This window comes from Callithrix jacchus, chromosome 5, assembly GCF_049354715.1.
Source record: "Callithrix jacchus isolate 240 chromosome 5, calJac240_pri, whole genome shotgun sequence".
NCBI lineage: Eukaryota > Metazoa > Chordata > Mammalia > Primates > Cebidae > Callithrix > Callithrix jacchus.
Window position 1 is genome coordinate 156,136,394 of NC_133506.1, and position 8,053 is coordinate 156,144,446.

Consider the following 8,053-nt stretch of genomic DNA (forward strand, 5'->3'; position numbering starts at 1 on the left):
AAATATCTTATTCAACTCCTACTCCTAAAAATGAAATTCTACTTCCACTAGGAAACAAAGAATGACTAAATACATGAATGAGAGAAAGAAAACCACATGAGATCTAAAATTTTTTTAGCTTAACACATTGTTCATCTTCCACATTCATTACCACCATTCCTGGCTTCTAATAATCACTTATATCATTAATAATAATCACCCATATCATTAATCCCTGGTGGCTTCGATTTATGAACAAGTTGTGCTCAATCCTGCGTAGTGACTTGGAAACTGGAATTCACTTTTCCCTAGAAAGAATGTCATGAGTGCTGATGTACTTCCCTGGCCAGCTCACTAGGATCCTCTTAACTCATAATGCAGATGCCTTTATACTGCTAATACCAATTCAAATATGTGATGCCTACCTTTGGCATCTGCCAATCTGCTTTCTGCAACACACTCTTTCCACACTTAGGTGCCTCAAACTTCTCAACAGTGCTACTGCCCAAGCCTTTAAACGACTTACTCTTCCCCACTCCTCCTCCCAGCCAAACTCCAATTCTCTCACTTGTGATTCTCAGCAAAGAAAGGAGCAAAATCAATCCATGGACTTATGATGAGGTGTACATGATAAACAAAGTCAAATATTTTGCCACAAAGTGGGAAACTGATGGAATTTGTGAATCTTTTTCTGAGTTACCATTAATTCCTGAAACATGGTACTAACAAATCAGTTAAATTTAGCTACAGGAATTCAGAAAGCAACTTCTGGCACTTCAGTTGAATGCTACTATCCATCAAATGCTTCTTAAAAAAAGATCTGCAAATCTGCTGTAAACCTTTCATAAACCACAAGTACTTAAGACAAAACCCTTCAGGACTAAATTAACCATTTCACAATTACTACATTTTGTGAAAACAAATCAAAATACACAGATACCAAAGTAAATCTGTATTTGATGGGCTTCTAGTCAGTTTAACAGACTAAAAGTAAAAAAACATCAGGCTGTACGGAAGAAGATACTCCACAGAGTAAACCAGGGATTTAAGGCAAATGGCCCAGTCTATCTAGGGACATGCTCTCAGGGTCAGCGAGTTCAGGAAGTTGCTACCTCACAGTGTTCACACTGCCACTACTTGGAAATTCTAAGTTGTCAGAATCCTCAACTCAGAATCCCCAACGTCACCAACACGTTTCAGCGGCCCAAGACCACACGTGCGCTATCCAGATTCCATTGTTCAGCGATAGAAAACCAGCAAACGGAGTCCTGGAATGAATGGTCATCTTGGCACTCGCAGTGTCTGTAAACTGAAGGCTGCTTTTCACAACTGCAGCACTAAACTCTCCTCAGGATTGAGTACACATTTTCTATTTATAGTCCCTTAGAATTAAATATGAAAAAGAAATGGAAGTGATCATATATTAAGTATTAAATTTCCCCAAAGGGAATTTCACATAAAAATAATCCCCACCAGTGGCATCAGCTAATCAGAATACCAAAGAACGAGACAGAGAGAGAAAATCTTGATATTTCATATCTAAAAAAGAAGAACTGGAAATTGTCATTACAGGAAAAAATCAGACTCCATAGGTCTCCTTTACAATTATTCTTTGGGTTAAACATTCTTTGAATTAAATATTGTCTGGGGAATGAGGGGGAAGAACCAAAATCTCCTCAGTGCTTATGAATTCTAAAGTGTTACAGCCTTGTGCACACACATCTATAATCCATTTCTTAAAATGTATGCATTTGGTTTTAAATTCTGAATGAAAATTTTATATTGCAGTCATTTTGATTCTTGAAAAATGGGGTTTGAGTTGATTGGAGCTTCCCAATTAAAACGGCACAATCTAATATATTACACAGGCATGATATTTGTAAGCAAATTCTATTTCTTCACATCATATTAACTTTAATACTGGATCATTAAACAGAACATGGTGTATTTAAAAATGGGGGTTAGTACCATTCAACAACAGAATGACCAAGGCACAGAAGGGAGATTCAGCTCTCTGACAAGGCTGCTAACAAGACCTTTTATACATCCAACGTGAACAAAGCAGCAGCTCATCTCAATAGCAGTCTGCTTTTCTTTTGTGAGCATAGTTTGAAACACATACACTAAAAACAGTATCAATTTTTATGTGGCCATGGTGGTGGGGGAAGAATCAGCATATCGTGTTAGCAATTTTCTGTGGAATCACATTAGAGTTTCATTGTGGTAGCCATATCACGTTAAAATCTGTTTTTCTACTAAATGGCTTCCATTGTGTATTCAGTGAATCTGATATGGAAAATTGCTAACGCAATAAGAGTATCATAGAAGCTTTCCTGATTGTTAATGCTCAGCCCCAATATTCAGGAGAAGGAGGGTCTCATCTGGGCTGAGGGGATTTCAGGCCTCTTAACAAGTCCTCAGCTCAGATTCAACACTGGCTTCTTGAAAGATGGATCTTTAAGACTTAGTCTATGGATGAAATGCTTTTACAGATTTTATTTCAGAAGGGACAATGGGTTCCGTGAAAAAATGTGTCATGTATTCATTATTGACAGAGTACTATAAAGGGCACTGTGGTCAGCATTCAGGGAATAAAAGAGGTAGATGAAACACAGCCCTTCCTTCCCGGATCTTATAAGGATGGTCTGAGGGGAAGAAATAAATTAGTCTATAAGTAACTTAATACAAAACAAGAAAGACAAGAGTGGAGAAGGCAAAGAGCCACAGGTGCTCGAAGGAGGACATATCTGGGACCAGGGTCATCACAGAAAGTTCCACGAAGGCGGCGCCTGAACAAGGCATACAAGATGAAGAAGTCACATTCGAGGATCTGATGGGAGGTGGGGAAGCTGGGAAGGCCTCAGCGTGGGTAAAGGTGTGCAAGGGAGGAAAGGCAGGGTATGCATGGAAACTAGCATTCTCTATTTTTTTGCTTTATTTTTTTGAGACGGAGTTTCGCTCTTGTTACCCAGGCTGGAGTGCAATGGCGCGATCTCAGCTCACAGCAACCTCCGCCTCCTGGGTTCAGGCAATTCTCCTGCCTCACCTTATTGAGTAGCTGGGATTACAGGCACATGCCACCATGCCCAGCTAATTTTTTGTATTTTGAGTAGAGATAGGGTTTCACCATGTTGACCAGGATGGTCTCGATCTCTTGACCTCGTGATCCACCCGCCTCGGCCTCCCAAAGTGCTGGGATTACAGGCTTGCATAAAATAGGGAAAGACCAGGAAGATAAGCCTGGGTAAGTAGTCTGGGATCAACCTAACACCAGCAAAGGAGAGCAGAGTGTGAGTCAGACAAGTGCGGCTGAGGTGTCCCTCGAGGTTCTGGGGTGGGAAGTGTCAGGATGAAGACCACCAGGCAAGAGGAACGTCCACTTTTCATGGGTATAATGACTTCTAATGCTAACAGATATATTGAAATCCTAACAGCTTTAGTCAAGGCAAGTTTCTTAAGAGACATAATTTACCAGAATACTTATTTTAAAAGGTTAGTTTATTACCAGGGGACGATTGTTTATTTTTTCAATGTCCTTACTCAGGACATGGACATTTACCAGGATAACACAAAACATTGTGAAAATGCCCACAGTATTGTAAGTACTTATGCATTTACCTTTTGCACTTTATTTTTTTGCTTTAGAATAACTTTTCAACTCACTAGCAACAGTAACCAAGGAAATATAAATGCAACAGCCTAGAATGACAACTATTTGAGAAGATTCATGGATTCAACGTACTGCTATATTTACTGTTTTATTCTGGACAGTTTCCCATTTTTTAATTCCTCTCTAAGTGTCCAAAACAATATACATTAAGTCTGCACTAAGTTTCAATAAAGCTTTAAAATTTAGCATAGTATGTTTGGCAGATCAGAAAAACCACGTATTTCTCATAACCTTTACCTTCCCTTAAATCAGAGTATATCCTGTGGATAAGGATTATTTCCCACATATTAAAGCAGAACATGATGAAACTGCTGTCTTATTTATTACAGAGAGAATGTCTGGTAGAAACTAGTTACCTTAGTGCTGTAGTGATCACTTCCAAATACCGTCCCTCAAGCTTGGCAATGCATATTGCACTCTCATTAGCCAGAATTAAACTATTTGGAAAACAGATTGAATATTTTCATACTGAAATTGAATATTTTCATCTTTATAAAACAATTTCTGGACAGAATTTTTTCCCTCCAACTGACTACATGTCAGTAAAGATAGTGTGCCAGCTGTTTATTACTTATCGATAGCTTTCGTACTGTTTCATTTAAAAAAACATAACTCTTCTTTCTCATCCCACGTCTTGGGTAATCGGAGATGCAAGAGTTGACATCTGTATTTTCTGATTACTCATTAACTACGAAAATAAAAGTTAAAAAAAGATTTTAAAAGGAGAAAAGCCAAATAGTTCATGTTGACTTTGAAAGACTGATGAAAATGATGTGGTAATTCTAAAGTACTTAGTTTAACCCAAAATTTGTTTCCATCTTTGATTTTTAGTAAACACTGCACTGATAGAAATGAGTTTGTTCAGATCGAGAGTATGTCGGCATTCTCTTAAGCCTGAAGCCACAGAGCTCAAGCATAAAACAGCTCTGACAAGAGATAACCAGTCAAGCATAAAAATGGGAGTTGGTTGTGTGGGAATACATTAAGAGGCCGAAGGCTGTCTGGTAAAGATAGTTGTCTTGCCATCCATGAAGGTGACTATTACTACTAAAAGTTGTTTTTTTGGGATACAGTAGTTGAAATTTCTGTCATCTTGTATTTAAAATGCTCGTTGTTTATAAAGAGCCACATCATTTTCTTATCTGAAGCGTCCTTCTTGGATAACCACAAACTTGAAAGCAGTCTAAAATTGTGTTGATGGTCTCCTACAAACACAGGAAAATTCATTTATTGAATCTTTTCTATTTGGAGTTGAGAATGTCTTTGGCTTTTATTTTAAATGCCTTCTTAAATATAGATCACTATTTTTAAAATGTAAACATCCAACGGCATTCCCTCGCACTTGGAGGAATGCTTAGGCAGGAGCTATGCTTGTAGTAGTCACATTTCACTTAGCCAGACGGGTGCCACAAACGTTCCACTCAGTGACTGCTTAGGAGGCAGCATTATTAAATGCCTCACGACTTTACGGTCAGCCTGCATGCTTCTTGCTAACCTACATTTCCAAAAAATCATCCATCCGAGAAATCTGGCAAGCCACCGAAATGTTACTAGCAAACTGGATCCATCCAAAGCTCTCCACAGTGCCCTGTGGGCATCTCACTGTGAACTACAGGGTAAAGAATTTACATACAATTCTACCCCCAAACCGATCTGTATCATTTGTAGGTCTGTTCTCAGGAGTACCCACGCCAGCCCAAAAAATAAGTCAACGGAATATTTCCAAACTATCATTTCAAATGTCCACAGTCAAGGGCGGGAGGAGGAAGCAATGGTAACGGGAAGACTTGTCAGCGATTAGCCATCCATAAAAATGTTTTCCCCGCTCTCCTCCTTCCGATCACAAAGCTGGCGTCAGGCAGTCTCCTGTATCTGCGCCCCACCTCGCCCCCTCCCCTCTGCGGAGAGCTGGCACCGAGGGGTGGGCCAAGGAAAAGACAAACACCCCGGTTCCGACGCAGTCCAAGAGCGAGCCCGGAGACACTTGAACAACATTCCTAAGTTTTTTTTTTTCTCACTTCGCATGCCTCAAAGGTAAACAAAGCGAAAAGCCTCGAAACAGAAGGCCAGCCAGGCCAACTCCGCCCTGGCCAGTTTAAAAGCGGCCCCAAAAAAGTCACAATGACGACCCCCGCCGCCCCCTCTGCCCGCGGTCCCCGCTCTCCAGCTACAGCAAGCGGCTCCTCAGGCGACTGTCCTGGCCCTGCCCACGCCCCGGGCCCCGGCCCCGGTCCCGGCCCCGGCGGCAGCCCCCGCCCCCCCCGCCCCCCGCGGGACGAGCATCCCCTGACAGGTCCCGGGGCCCGCGACGCGGGCGGATGCAAGCGCAAGGAACACACCCGGCGCCGCGGCCAACTCCCCGGAGCGGTCCCCTCCGGCCCCGCGCCCACCCGGCCCGAGACAGGCTCCCCCGAGAAACACCGGGACGGCGAGCGCCCAGCCACACGCGGGGGAGCCTCCCGGGCTGCCCGAGGACCAACAACTTCGCCCTCCACTCCACGCGCTCACACGCACGCACACAAGCAGCGCGCGGCCGGGGACGGCACGTCTTACCTGTCCCCGCGGTGCCGCTCATCCCTCCCCCACCCGGGTCCGGCGCCCCCACCCCGCCCCCGCGGTGGTCCCCCGGCCGCCCGCGCACTCACTGCCTGGCTGCGCGCGCCCAGCGCCTGCAGGGCCCGGCGGACGGCGGCGGCGGCGGGGACCGAGACAGCGGCTGCAGCGGCGGCGGCGGCGGCCCCAGCCGGCGTCAGTCAGACTGGAGCCGCGAAGCCTCATCGCCCGTATTAGTGCGCCGACCTGGAAAGCGGCCAGGGAGCCCTGCTCGCGGCCCGCCCCCGCCCGTCGCCGCGCGCGATGGCCGCTCCGGGAGCCGCGGAGGAGGGGGCTGCGCGGGCCCCCGCGGGGGGCGAGTGCGAGGCCGGCCCCACCGCTACGTGCGCGGAAACTCGCGGCGCGGGGGCGGGGTGGGGGGGGAGTACGTTCTCGCCTCTGCCCCACCCCTAGCCCCGGGCTTCCCTCTCCGTCCCCCTGCGTGACCCCAGGCTCGGCCCCTGCCGGCGACCCTGGCCTGCTGGGGGGTCCCGGCGTGGGATGAGGCAGCCTTCTGCCTGCGTGGGTCGCCTCGCGTCTCTCTGTCCCACCCGGCCTCTGAGACTTGTTGCCAGCACCTGGAGCCCGAAGCCCAACAGGAATACAGGGTCACCCGCCCATCAGTCTGGAGACCCCTCCATGAGTTGCTGTTTCTATCATGTTTCCGGGCCCTGATGGTGACTCTCACTGGCCCTGTATGTTCCTGATTTGCTTTTCGGAGTAAAGGGGATTGTACCCGCATTGACGGTGACAGAGCTATTGGGCCGCACTGGCATAGGCACAAGAAAATCTAATCACTCTGAGGGGAGTGGTGGTTAAAACGACTCATATAATTATGTGGATTGTAATTTCCTTACGCATATTTATTTGCTTAACAAGCCAGCATGTGAGATACGTTATCTAATCTAATAAAAGATACAACGTTATGGGCACACAGCAATGTTAATGTACAACTGTCTCTTCTCACGCCCTGGCTGCCCCCCAGGTAGCAGCCTCTTAAGGTCGCTGTGGACTCCTGGAGCCCACTCAGAAATGCCACTTAGGAGGAACCACCTCTGATTCTCCGTCAGCCCCGTAGCTCCTCACAGAAAACGCATTTGCTACAGGGGTGAACGGAGAATAAAACCACAGGGCGGTTTTCAACTTGCTCCTGTGTATGGGAAAGTCACACCTCCAGAGGGCCGAGATACTGCTCGGAAATGTAAAGCAAGGCCTTGAATTTCAGTGCCTTTTCTAGTTCTCAAAGCACTGCGCTTTCTTCATAGCAGATGCTGTTTTTGCATTGTTATACCGTTGTAGTTGAACCGTGATTTGTTTAAAACAGCATTTGTAGCAGAACCTTAAATACCAGGCCTTAACCTCAAAGTCGCCTTTCTACGGTGTCCCAGATACTTCTGCTCCCGGCGAGGTGTTCGGTTTGAGATTGTGCTGGGTGAGAAACACCAGCAAACAGCGGGACTGGTAAGGGCTACAGCTTATATTTTAAGGACAATGCTGCATGTGGACTTTATTGCCAGTAAACTAATTACGTCCTCAGAATTGATACCTTGTGGCTCAAGTTTTGTAAAATTAAATCAAGAAAAGAAATGGCCCAATTGCTATCTCAGTTTCCTTCTCGTATATGAGCACGATGCGGAGGACACAACGCAGAGAAAGAAATTATAACCTCTGCAGCGCTGGCTCCCGCTTCTGGCATGGAGTCTCTTTCAGTTCGCGGAATTCTCTTGGCAGGGCTTTGATTTAAAGTGTGTCTAGTCTGCTTTTTTCTGTACGTTCTCATTTACATACCAGGATATTTCTGCACGGTGATTA

At 45.7% G+C, this 8,053-nt stretch overlaps 1 protein-coding gene across 4 annotated transcripts in view; it reads right to left on the minus strand.

Annotated features, from left to right (window-relative positions):
• Positions 1-6,409, minus strand: part of SMAD9 (SMAD family member 9) — a 76,081-nt gene extending 69,672 nt beyond the window's left edge. For all 4 annotated transcript variants that reach the window (XM_078375306.1, XM_035302500.3, XM_017973049.4 and 1 more), the window contains exon 1: positions 6,295-6,409. The gene's annotated coding sequence lies outside the window, so the exon portion shown is untranslated. The remainder of the gene's footprint in view (positions 1-6,294) is intronic.
• Between the last annotated feature and the right edge of the window lie 1,644 nt (positions 6,410-8,053).